Below are 13,219 nucleotides of genomic sequence, written 5' to 3'. Positions count from 1 at the left end.
AGGATGGATGCTGGCCCGGATGCCACTGCACAGAACACACCTGGAAGGTCCCAAGGGGTGGGCCCAGCCCAGGGAGTGGTCACAGGAAACCAGGTATTCCATTCCCATAATGCCCTGCTCCCCTATAAAATGTCCATGTGGGGTCTTCACTTCCTCTTTTGTCCCCAGCTGCTGCTTAGGTAAAATGGCGTGAGCCGCCTCCCTTGGGCCTGCCCAGGCCCAAGGCTGGGTTGGGGGTGGGGGGGAAAGAGCCCTGGGGGTTTGGGTGTACCCCCAGGTGGGGATGGGATGTTCTTGGGCATGTTCTGGGATTTCTCTCTTTGTCATGGTGCTTGTGGTTCTCTGTAAAACTTTCATTGGTGTTTTTTATTGTTTTTTTTCTATTTAAACTTTCCATCACTTTTGCAATCCCTTTGTCTGAGTTGTTATTTCTGCCTGTGGTGGGGAGGGGGTTTGCCCCAACCCATTACAGTGTAGCATCTGAGAAAATTCAGAATGTAACACCTTGGAAATATTTAGGGTGGAGAATTCAGACCCAAACAATTGTTCCACAGCCTTCACAGCTCAATGTACACGTGAAAACACTTCATGACGTTCAGAATTTGCTGGGAACCATAAATTGGGTTCGTCCTCTTTTGGGAATTTCCAATGCAGATTTAAGTCCTTTGTTTGAACTTCTAAAGGGTGACACTAATCTGTGTTCTCCTCGAGTTTTGAATTCTGCAGCACTTCAGTCTTTGCAGAGTGTGACTATTGCTTTGAGGCAGGCTCATTGATGTGCACCTGAACTACCTTTTTTCTTCATGCTGTTGAATCATGATCGACAGCCACATGCCTTGATTTTTTTCATAGTTTCATAGTTTCATAGTTTCATTCAGGGTTGGAAGGGACCACAAGGATCATCTAGTTCCAACCCCCCTGCCACGGGCAGGGACACCCCACGCTAGATCAGGCTGGACAGAGCCTCATCCAGCCTGCCCTTAAACACCCCCAGGGACGGGGCCTCGACCACCTCCCTGGACAATCCATTCCAGGGTTTCACCACTCTCATGGTGAAGAACCTCCTCCTCACATCCAGCCTGAATCTCCCCACCTCCAGCTTCATTCCATTCCCCCTAGTCCTATCACTACCTGATATCCTGAGAAGTCCTTCCCCAGCCTTCCTGTAGGCCCCCTTCAGATACTGGAAGGCGACAATTAGGTCACCTCGGAGCCTTCTCTTCTGCAGACTGTACAGCCCCAACTCCTTCAGTCTGTCCTCATAGGAGAGGTGCTCCAGCCCTCTGATCATCCTCGTGGCCCTTCTCTGGACACGTTCCAGCACCTCCACATCCCTCTTGTAATAGGGGCTCCAGAACTGGACACAGTACTCCAGGTGGGGTCTCACCAGGGCTGAGTAGAGGGGGAGGATCACCTCCCTCGACCTGCTAGCCACACTTCTCCTGATGCAGCCCAGGATCTGATTGGCTTTGCGGGCTGCAATCAGTGGGATCAGTGGGTATCAGTGGGATACAGGTAAAACAGAACCATTGCTTTTAACTGAGTGGGTTTTTCTTTCTAACCAGCCTGTTAAGACAATTTCTGTACAGCATGAAATGTTTGCCTTTTTAATTATTAAGGCTAGACAGAGACTATTAACTTTAGCAGGGAGAGATTTTGATTGTATCTATGTTCCTGTTAAAGAGATTTACTTGCAGTGGCTTTTTCAGCAATCAGATGTTTTTGTTATGTCTTTAACAGCCTATGCAGATGTCTCGGTCCAGAGAGGGAAAGAGACTCAGTTCTTTTTGAATACTCCCGTGATGTGAAATTAGAGGCACAAATGAGGCCAAAATATCAACAGGAAGACTATTGATTACATAGATAAAGTGGAAATAAGAAGGGGAGAGGGAGAAAATGGAGAGAGAGAAGAGAGAGAGAAGAGCTACAGGCTGGGGTCAGAGTGGCTGGAGAGCAGCCAGGCAGAGAGGGACCTGGGGGTGCTGGTTGATGGTAGGATGAACATAAGCCTGCAGTGTGCCCAGGTGGCCAGGAGGGCCAATGGCATCCTGGCCTGCATTAAGAACAGTGTGGCCAGCAGGAGCAGGGAGGTTATTCTGCCCCTGTACTCTGCAGTGGTTAGGCCACACCTCGAGTACTGTGTCCAGTTCTGGGCCCCTCAGTTTAGGAAGGAGGTTGACTTGCTGGAACGAGTCCAGAGAAGGACAATGAAGTTGGTGAGGGGCTTGGAACACAAGCCCTATGAGGAGAGACTGAGGGAGCTGGGGCTGCTTAGCCTGGAGAGGAGGAGACTCAGGGGTGACCTTATTGCTGTCTACAACTACCTGAAGGGGGGTTGTAAACAGGCAGAGATTGGTCTCTTCTCCCAGGCAACCAGCACCAGAACAAGAGGACACAGTCTCAGGCTGCGCCAGGGGAGGTTCAGGCTGGAGGTCAGGAGGAAGTTTTACACAGAGAGAGTGATTGCCCTTTGGAATGGACTGCCCGGGGAGGTGGTGGAGTCGCTGTCACTGGAGGTGTTCAGGAGGAGACTTGACAGGGTGCTTGGTTGCATGGGTTAGTTGATTAGGTGGTGTTGGATGATAGGTTGGACGCGATGATCTTGAAGGTCTCTTCCAACCTGGTTTATTCTATTCTATTCTAAGAGGAAAGGAATTATATCACCACACCCCTCACCCCCAAGACGGTTTGAGTCTGTGGAGGAAAGTTGCTGAAGGAGATGTTGGGTCTGTAGAGATGAGTCTGAAGCTTTGGCTGGAGAAGAGATGTGGTCCTCTGGGCAGCCTCTTCAGCTCCATGAGTTGCAGCAGGCGGAACTTAGGACACGGAGATAGGGTTCAGTCTGCTTCTTCCAGGCTCCACGGGCTCTTTTCTCCGGAGCAGCATTGTCCCGGCCTTTCCCATCTCTCGTGCTTTCTTTCTCAGCGGCATTGTCCTGTGTTTTCCTTCTGCATTTTTCTTCCACAAGCCAGTAGCGGCTCAAGTCTTTTATACAGTTTTTAGTCCTTAGCTATGTGTCCAAGTATTGTCCCTCTGGAATTCAGGGGCCAGGAAATCATCCTTAGGTCTTGTCCTGAAGGCTTGATGGCTGGGTCCTTGGTCCATTGTTGTAGGCCAGCTGCAGTCCAGTGTTATCATGATGCAATCGCAAGGTGATTTGCATCCAGGATTGGTAGACAGGATTCCTACATGGTCTTTGCACCTTCCTTCCAGTGGCTCTGCCCAACACGTATCAGCTATTGTCTGGGCAAGCAGCAAGTGATTTTATCTTTGTTGAGTCACACCAGGAGAGCCAACTTTTAGTCTCTCACAGCAGGTTTACTCTCTATGCACCTGGCTTCACATCAATTGTTTCATCTTGACTTCTCTTTATCTCCTTTGCCTCGTAGGGGTGAACAACCACTGTCTGCCCCTACTGTTTTCACAGATGGATCAGGGAAGACTCCCAAGTCTGTCATTGTTTGGTGGAATGATCAGTCCTTAACATGGGAGTCAGATATTGCTCTAGTTCCTGGTTCGTCTCAGATAGTAGAATTAGCTGCAGCAGTACGAGCTTTTCAGAAATGGTCAGAGCCTTTTAATCTGAGTCGAGGCAATCCCAGGCACAAATCCAGGCTGGGCAGGGACTGGCTGGAAAGCAGCCCTGAGGAGAGAGACTTGGGGGTGCTGGGGGAGGAGAAGCTCAACAGGAGCTCTCAGTGTGCACTTGCAGCCCGCAAAGCCAATCAGATCCTGGGCTGTATCAGGAGAAGTGTGGCCAGCAGGGCAAGGGAGGTGATTCTCCCCCTCTACTCAGCTCTGGTGAGACCCCACCTGGAGTACTGCCTCCAGTTCTGGAGCCCCTATTACAAGAGGGATATGGACATGCTGGAATGTGTCCTGAGAAGGGTCACAAGGATGAGCAGAGGGCTGGAGCACCTCTCCTATGAGGACAGACTGAAGCAGTTGGGGCTGTTCAGTCTGGAGAAGAGAAGGCTCCCAGGTGACCTCATCGTGGCCTTCCAGTATCTGAAGTGGGCTACAAGAAGGCTGGGGAGGGACTTTTCAGGATCTCAGGGAGTGATAGGACTGGGGGGGGGGGGGTGTGGAATGAAGCTGGAGGTGGGGAGATTCAGGCTGGATGTGAGGAGGAAGTTCTTCCCCATGAGAGTGGTGAAGCCCTGGAACGGGTTGTCCGGGGAGGTGGTTGAGGCCCCGTCCCTGGAGGTGTTTAAGCCCAGGCTGGATGAGGCTCTGGCCAGGCTGATCTAGTGTGGGGTGTCCCTGCCCATGGCAGAGGGTTGGAACTAGCTGATCCTTGTGGTCCCTTCCAACCCTGACTGATACTATGAGACTATGATCTAGTTACAGGCTCTGCTTATGTAGCAGGTATTGTTCAGTGAGCTGAGGCTGCAGTATTGAAGGAGGTGAATAATCCTCAATTGTTTGACCTGTTACAGAAGCTGGTCTTTTTTCTAGATTCAAGGAAACATCCTGATTTTGTCATGCATGTTAGATCTCATACTACTTTACCAGGATTTATTGCAGGAGGAAATCATCAAGCAGATTTTATGACATTAGCAGTGCAGGTATTGCCAGATTGCATTGCACAAGCTAGGCTTAGTCATTCCTTTTTCCATCAGAACGCAGGAGGACTGAAACGGCAGTTTGGTCTGTCCTCACAGCAAGCTGCTAACATCATAGCTGTATGTCCTGACTGCCAGAAACATTCTTCTCCTTCTGTTGCCAGTGGAGTTAACCCAAGAGGATTGCAGAGTTTACAATTGTGGCAAACAGATGTTACTCACTTGTCTGAATTTGGTAATCTTAAATATATTCACTCTTCTAGGTTGGACTCGATGATCCTCGAGGTCTCTTCCAACCTTAGTGATAATGTGATTCTATTGACACCTTTGCTGGAGCCTTGTATGCTTCTTGTCATTGTGGTGGGTTAACGCCTCTTTCTGAAAACAAAAGAAGAAAGCAGGGGGCAGGGCTTGCGGGTGCTTTACACTCCCTGAAGGACGTTTCCCCCCTGGGAAAGCTGAGTCTGTTCCACTCCCCCCTCCCTGCCCAGCTAGGATATAAAAAGCAGGACATCATAGCTGTTGGATCTCCTTTTTGGCTCCTGCCTCTGCTGGACGAGAGCTACTGCAGCTGCCCTCCTGCTCCTCAGCCACGTGGCTGGACCTGATCCTTTTCCCTGCTGCCTCTGCACCTCCTCAGAGAAAGACTGGTTTTGTATTATTCCTTTCTGTCCCCCTCCCATCCATTCTTGTACCTTGCCCTTGTGAACCTTTTTTTTTTTCCTGTTATTGTTATATATATATAATTTGAAGACAAAAAATTATTTGCCTCTCTACTTCCAAGCTGGCTCCAGATTGTTGCTTAATGGATTTGCTCCTTACCCTTTTTTTTTGTCCTCCTCTCCCTGTTTGGAGGGAGGAGGGGGGGGGGGAGTGGGGAAGAGATTCTCAGCCTTTTCCCCATTTGAGCTTTTAACTCTCAGTTAAGGCTCAAACCACTACAATCATACAGGGGAAAAGTCCCAAGATGCTTGCAGACATTTTGTGCGAGCCTTTGCCACGTTAGGTATTCCTGTTCAGATAAAAACAGATAATGGCCCAGCATATCACAGTATCACAGTATCACTTAGGTTGGAAAGGACCTCGAGGATCATCGAGTCCAACCTATCAACACATACCCCATGAGTAGACCATGGCACCAAGTGCCACTACCAATCTCCTCCTGAACGCCTCCAGGGTCGATGACTCAACCACCTCCCTGGGCAGCATATTCCAATGACGAACGACTCGCTCAGTGAAGAACTTCCTCCTCACCTCGAGTCTAAACCTCCCCTGGCGCAGCTTGAGACTGTGTCCCCTTGTTCTGGTGCTGGTTGCCTGGGAGAAGAGGCCAACCCCTTCCTGGCTACAACCACCCCTCAGGTAGTTGTAGAGGGCAATGAGGTCGCCCCTGAGCCTCCTCTTCTCCAGGCTAAACAATCCCAGCTCCCTCAGCCTCTCCTCATATGTCTCTGCAATGCTTAAATCTCCTTTTGACTCTTGGGGAATTGTTCCTATCACAGGCATTCCTCATTCTCCCACTGGACAGTCACTTACTGAACGTTCTCACCAAACATTGAAGCGCCTTTTATTACAACAGAAAGGGGGACTGGGAAATACAACACCAATGGAAAGATTGCAGAAAGCTCTGTATGTATTTAATTTTTTCAATTGCTCCTTAGTAGATAGCAATCCTCCTATTGTTTGACATTTTAGCAGTAATGCTGCTTTGGAAACACAAGAAAAAGCACCAGTGCTGATTCAAGACCCTGAAACAGGAAAGATTTTAGGGCCATAACCTTTGGTAACATGGGGTAGAGGGTATGCTTGTGTTTCCACTAAAGAGGCCCTCGGTGGGTTCCAGCTAAGAACATTCGACCTTTTCAAGAGCCTTTATCATCTCCAAAGGAGGGAGTTGAAGAGGAGTAATTGATACTGAGAGACAGCGAGCTGCAGATTTCTGATCAATCTTCCAAGAACCCTTTTTCTACTTGGTTAGTAGGACTGCCTTTGGATGAGTGGCCAGTTTCTTCATCTTTTAAATTGCTGGGTAATTGGGGACTTTCTCTCTGGCTTTATAGTTTTCTTAGAACAATTATGTATGCTCTTACTGCTTTATTCTTTTTGCTACCTTTTTTACCTTGTTCATTGTAATGCTTATAGAGTTTGATTAATTGCCTTGTTAAGGGGATTCTTGTTCTATAACAGAAGGGGGAAACAAAGGGATTTGTGATTCTTTCACAGCTGTGGATACAGGAATGAAGGGTTAAATCTTGGAGAGCCGAGCTCCAAGAGCTGCTGGACTGATAAGAGGAGACAGTGTTGGCCTTGATGGCTTGTGAACTATGGGAACACGGTGCAGCAGCGTAGTTGGAAGAGGTCAGATACCTGATTACAAATGGTTATTATGACCTGAGAGTGTGAGACTTCATATATATATATAGCAGATTGATATAACAGAGTCCCTGGTTCCAGATGTAAACTGCTTCTGTGTTGTATTAGCTTTTATAAAGAAGGATTTTGCATAGTCAAGTGGACACCTGGCCTGCATCAGGCTGAGTCCCATCTCGTTAGTTCAGTTGGTGTTTCAGTCAGTTCTGTCTGTTTCAGACTGTCTGATCAGCTGCTGTTTCTCTCTCTGAGCTTGGCTGCTGCTTCTCTCTCTGAGCTTGGCTGCTGCTGACCTTCAACTAACGAGATAAGAAACTAATCTTTTTTCTTTCCTTAGCACACACTTTGAGCTGACAGAATTTCCTCCTTAATAATTACCTCTCTCTAACCCTCTTTGGAAAAAAAAGGGAGGAAGGGGGAGAAGGGGTTTTGGGGGGACCCTCCTCGCTGGAGGAGGGCAGGTTTTCTGTTCTTTGCTGTATATATTGTACACACTGCATGTTGTGTCTATATCCACTGCACGTCGTCCTGCTTGTAAAACAGAGCTCTTCCATTTTTGCTTCTCCAACTGAGTTAGCTGTGGTTTCTGTGTGTGTGTGTGAACTAAACTTCTCTCAGCCACCACACTTGGACATGCCCCATTCTGGAGGTTCAGCCTTCAGGTGTCTCTGTCACCAATGGACATTCTTTGGACAGTGTTTAAACCAGCCAAGAAGGTGGCAAGTGGCCTTGTTCTCACCCAGACAGCAACAAGAGCCAAATGCTGCTGGAGTTGCAGCTGAAGAGCCTAGCAGGCAAAGCATACCTGGGCCTTGTGCCTGAACCAAAGCAACTAATGCTGCAAGAGTCCTGTGCCAGAAGCAGAAAGGGGACAAGTCCTGAGAGAACCAAATCCCAGGAGAACTGCACTGCTGCAGCCTGAACCAATCAATTCTCTGAGAGCCCTGTGCCAGAGCATCTGAGAGGAGAGACACGATCTGACACAGACTGTGAGGTGATTGAAGCTCTGAGAGCCCTGTGCCAGAGCACACAAGAGGAGGGAGGCCTCTTAGCCCTCTCTGAGCCAAGAAAGAGCTACAGCCTGTGAACTGGGCATGGGAGGAGAGAGGACTTCTGGGAGCCAAGAACTGTTTGAATTATAGTTAGAGTATCTGGGGAGATACCAAACAAGGGAGCAAGCTGTGAGTCTCTGGCTAAGCTGCTACAGAATCCCTCTTGTGGGATACCACAGATTGTGGCACCTCCATTTCCCCTTGGAATCACTGCAGTGGAAATTCTCTAATCTGTGCTTAAATCATTTAATTGTCTTCAGATTCCTTGGAGGTATCACAGTCTCACAGTATCACTAAGGTTGGAAGAGACCTCAAAGATCATCGAGTCCAACCTGTCACCACAGACCTCATGACTAGACCATGGCATCAAGTGCCATGTCCAATCCCCTCTTGAACACCTCCGGGGATGGTGACTCCACCACCTCCCTGGGCAGCACATTCCAATGGCCAACAACTCTCTCTGTGAAGAACTTTCTCCTCACCTCCAGCCTGAACTTCCCCTGGTGCAGCTTGAGACTGTGTCCTCTTGTTCTGGTGCTGGTTGCCTGGGAGAAGAGACCAACCCCCTCCTGGCTACAACAACCTTTCAGGTAGTTGTAGAGGGCAATGAGGTCACCCCTGAGCCTCCTCTTCTCCAGGCTAAACAATCCCAGCTCCCTCAGCCTCTCCTCACAGGGCTGTGCTCAAGGCCTCTCCCCAGCCTTGTTGCCCCTCTCTGGACACCTTCAAGTGTCTCAATGTCCTTCCTAAACTGAGGGGCCCAGAACTGAGCACAGGACTCAAGGTGTGGCCTACCCAATGCAGAGTACAGGGGCACAATGACTTCCCTGCTCCTGCTGGCCACACTATTCCTAATGCAGGCCAGGATGCCATTGGCCTTCTTGGGCACCTGGGCACACTGCTAGCTCATGTAGAATCTGTTACCCACAACTGAATAACAGAACCTGTAAATATGAATAGAATAGAATAGAATAGAATAGAATAGAATAGAATAGAATAGACCAGGTTGGAAGAGACCTCCAAGATCATCGTGTCCAACCTATCATGCAACACCACCTAATCAACTAACCCATGGCACCAAGCACCCTGTCAAGTCTCCTCCTGAACACCTCCAGTGATGGTGACTCCACCACCTCCCCGGGCAGCACATTCCAGTGAGCAATCACTCTCTCTGTGTAAAACTTCCTCCTGACCTCCAGCCTGAACCTCCCCTGGCACAGCCTGAGACTGTGTCCTCTTGTTCTGGTGCTGGCTGCCTGGGAGAAGAGAGCAACCTCTGCCTGTCTACAACCCCCTTTCAGGTAGTTGTAGAGAGCAATAAGGTCACCCCTGAGTCTCCTCTTCTCCAGGCTGAGCAACCCCAGCTCCCTCAGCCTCTCCTCACAGGGCTGTGTTCCAAACCCCTCACCAACTTTGTTGCCCTTCTCTGGACACCTTGCAGCAAGTCAGCCTCCTTCCTAAACTGAGGGGCCCAGAACTGGACACAGGACTCAAGGTGTGGCCTAACCAGTGCAGTGTACAGGGGCAGAATGACCTCCCTGCTCCTGCTGGCCACACTGTTCCTGATGCAGGCCAGGATGCCATTAGCCCTCCTGACCGCCTGGGCACACTGCAGGCTCACGTTCATCCTACCATCAACCAGCACCCCCAGGTCCCTCTCTACCTGGCTGCTCTCCAGCCACTCTGACCCCAGCCTGTAGCACTGCATGGGGTTGGTGTGGCCGATGTGCAGAACCCGGCACTTGGATGTGTTCAATCTCATGCTGTTGGACTCTGCCCATCTGTCCAGCCTGTCGAGGTCTCTCTGCAGAGCCTCTCTGCCCTCCAGCAGATCAACTCCTGCCCCCAGCTTAGTGTTGTCAGCAAATTTCCTGATGAAGGACTCAATGCCCTCATCCAGATCATCAATGAAGATGTTAAAGAGCATGGGGCCCAGCACTGATCCCTGGGGGGCTCCACTACTGACTGGCTGCCAGCTGGATGTGGCACCACTCTCCACCACTCTCTGGGCTCAGCCTCCAGCCAGTTCCTAACCCAGCTCAGAATGCTGCTGCCCAAGCCATGGGCTGACAGCTTGGCCAGGAGTTTGCTATGGCCTTGCTGAAGTCCAGGTAGACCACATCCACAGCCTGCCCCACATCCACCAGGCAGTCACCTGCTCATAGAAGGAGATCAGGTTGGTCAGGCAAGACCTGCCCTTCCTAAATCCATGCTGGCTGGGCCTGATCCCTTGGCTATCCTCTAAGTGCTGTGTGATTGCACTCAGGATGACCTGTTCCATGTTCTTGCCTGGCACTGAGGTCAGGCTGACAGGCCTATAATTCCCTGGCTCATTCAACCGACCCTTCTTGTGGATGGGCACCATGTTGGCCAGCTTCCAGTCCTCTGGGACCTCTCCAGTGAGCCAGGACTGATGAAAAATGATGGAGAGCAGCTTGGCTTCTTAAATAAATTCTGGTGGTGTTTGAAGATATCACTGCCCCAAATATGGAATACATTTGTATTCTGTTACAGCAGCTTAGTGGTGGAGGCAGCTCTAAGCCCCTGCCTGGGGAATGTACTTGGATCTGATGTGCTGGCTGGCAACAGATGGCATCTTCCCAATGGATCATTGTTGTGGTTTAAGCTTTCCTGGCTTCCAAAAGCCCAAATGAAGATCAGGTGGCTCAGTTGGTAGCACATTGGACCCTTAATGAAAAGGTTGTGAGTTCAAGCCTACAGTGGGCAGTAGTGTCCTCCCTACTCTAGTCATGAGGTCTGTGGTGTCAGGTTGGACTTGATGATCTTTGAGGTCTCTTCCAACCTTAGGAATACTGAATACTGAAATGGAAAAGATTTAGATTGCCTTCCCTCTCCCTTTTTTTCCCAGCAAGGGAAAGCAAATTAGGCAGAAGAAAGAGAGGTAAAACTGTGAAAGAAACAATCTTGAAGCAATTTGGAAGTAAAAAAGTAACTTTAACAACAGATATATATACAGCACTTGAGTAAGAGGAAGGTTACAAAGGTGTAAGGAAAAAGGGTGAATAAAGAATCTATACAGACCCAGGCACAAGCTGGCAAAGGGTTTTCTGGATACAATGTGGGCTCTCTTTAGATGCAGTCCCTAGGAGTCTGGAGCAACATGGAACAGGCCCCACCACATGGTTACAGCAGCAACAGCATCTCAGGCAGGTGAGGGCAGGAGCAAGAAAGAGAGAGGCAGGAAATGTCTCCCCTTCAAAAGGCTGTGGACAGGGAGTGGAACAGACTTTGACCCAGGGACCTCTCCCCCCGGGAGAGGGGACCAAGTGTCTCTGCCCACCTGGGTCAGGTTTCTTTGTCCACCTGGGGGGTAGGTTCTTTTTCAGCCCACCCTCTCCTGGGCTGGGTGTAACCTGGCACAGTCTTGACAGAGCTTTGGTAGCTAAAGAACCACAAGCAGTTCTCCCTGCTCAGGGCACCTCTCTCGTGAGGGAATTTGGCTCTTTTGGATTTATTTCCTGGATTTTCTGGGATTCTGCCTCCTGCTTTCTAGGGGGGAAAAAGCTTCCTGAGGCTTCTCCTTTCCCAGCTTCCTGAGCTTCCTGTAAATGATCTTCTACATCTGTGTACAGACCGGGGAGGGATTTCCCTGAGCAAGAAACAATTGCAGTTTTATAATTCCTGTTTCAGACATCATTATTAAGGACATCCCTGGCAGTGTCCAGTAGAGCCAGGGAGGTTCTCCTCCCCCTCTACTCTGCCCTAGTGAGGCCTCACCTAGAGCACTGCTCCCAGTTCTGGGCTTCCCAGTTCAAGAGGGACAGGGACCTGCTGGAGAGAACCCAACAGAGGGCTCCAAGGATGCTGAAGGGACTGAGCACTACCTGGTGAGGAGAGGCTGAGAGCCCTGGGGCTGTTTAGTCTGCAGAGGAGAAGACTGAGAGGAGATCTGATCAATGTCTATCAATATCTGAGGGCTGGGGGTATGGAAGGAAGGTACAGGGTCAGGCTCTGCTCACTTGTGCCCTAGGGTAGGTGTGATGAAGAGGTTATGAAATATGAATTATGAAAATATTATTTTATTAATTGCAAAGAATATTAATAACCAAAGAATCACTAATTTATATACATGCTCTAGTGCACGTTCATGAAACACATTCCATAAGTGGCTTAGTCTTGTAATCAGAACTCAGTTGAACCATTCACAGAAGTATTGCTATATTTATGTAACAAAGGTGCAGTTCTGTCGCTTGGCCACGAGATGGCGACTCGACAGAACGCGAGCGGCTTCTGGCTATACAGCAATGTTTCTATGCATCAGAGACGCCGAGGCTTTGAGCTGAACGCTAACCAGTGGAGAGCAGGTAGGAGATACTTTGTAGTTGTTGTTTGTAGCGAGGTTGGATTCCGGCAGACTACTGTCATTGGATCGGTTCCTAGGCAGGTCTGGACAGCGGCGCTGGGTAGCTGTCTCCTCTCTCCGGCAGTGGAGAGGGAATGGAACCTGGGCTTAGCTAGCAAGCAGGTTCCCTTCACAGGACTTGGCAGATTCCCTCCAGACAATAGGGAACGGTCCTGCAGGGATTGGCCCAGTGGGGCCGGTAGGGCTGGTAGGGCTGGTCCCTGGAATGGGGTCGGCCCTCAGAGTTGGCTCACACGGCAGGGCAGGGTGATGGTTGCTGATAGGTGGGCTTGGAGGCTTCCAATCTGGCACAGCAGCAGGGGGGGCAGACCTGGCAGGGGTTGGCCGGGCTACGATGGGTCTCGGGGCTGATGTAAACAGCCTTGGGGAAGAAATGCAGCTGTGTGAAGCGGCAGCTTCCCATTAACTTAAAGGAGCAGCAGGACTCTCAGAGCGGTATGGTGCATGGACAGTGCTCTAGGTCTTCCCTGAGGGTTACAGGGCTCCTCTCCCACAATAGCGGGGTTGTGCAGATGTGTGCACTACCAGACTCGGTCAAGTCCCTTCTCCCCAGCAGCTGAGCAGATCTTACCTTCAGGGGTCCAGTCCTCAGGTGGCACGGTGGGCTCTCCCGGTCAGTGTGACTGGCTGTGGCGATGCTGGGCTTCTCAGGCTCAGCGAAGGTCCTCCCTCTGGAGATTATTTGATTCAGGCTTCTTCTCATTGTGCAAAGGCTTTCAGTATGCATGCAGGTATGAGAGAGAAAAGCTAACAGCACTGAGCTCAATGGCAGAGGCTATGGCTCAAACATTGTCCTCTAGAGCAAGGAGAGAGACAAAGTGAAATAGTGGGCAACTTGTTTACCAACT

This window comes from Melanerpes formicivorus, unplaced genomic scaffold (assembly GCF_026170545.1).
Source record: "Melanerpes formicivorus ecotype bairdi unplaced genomic scaffold, bMelFor1.0.p_v2 SCAF_134, whole genome shotgun sequence".
Taxonomy (NCBI): domain Eukaryota; kingdom Metazoa; phylum Chordata; class Aves; order Piciformes; family Picidae; genus Melanerpes; species Melanerpes formicivorus.
This window is presented reverse-complemented; position numbering follows the sequence as displayed.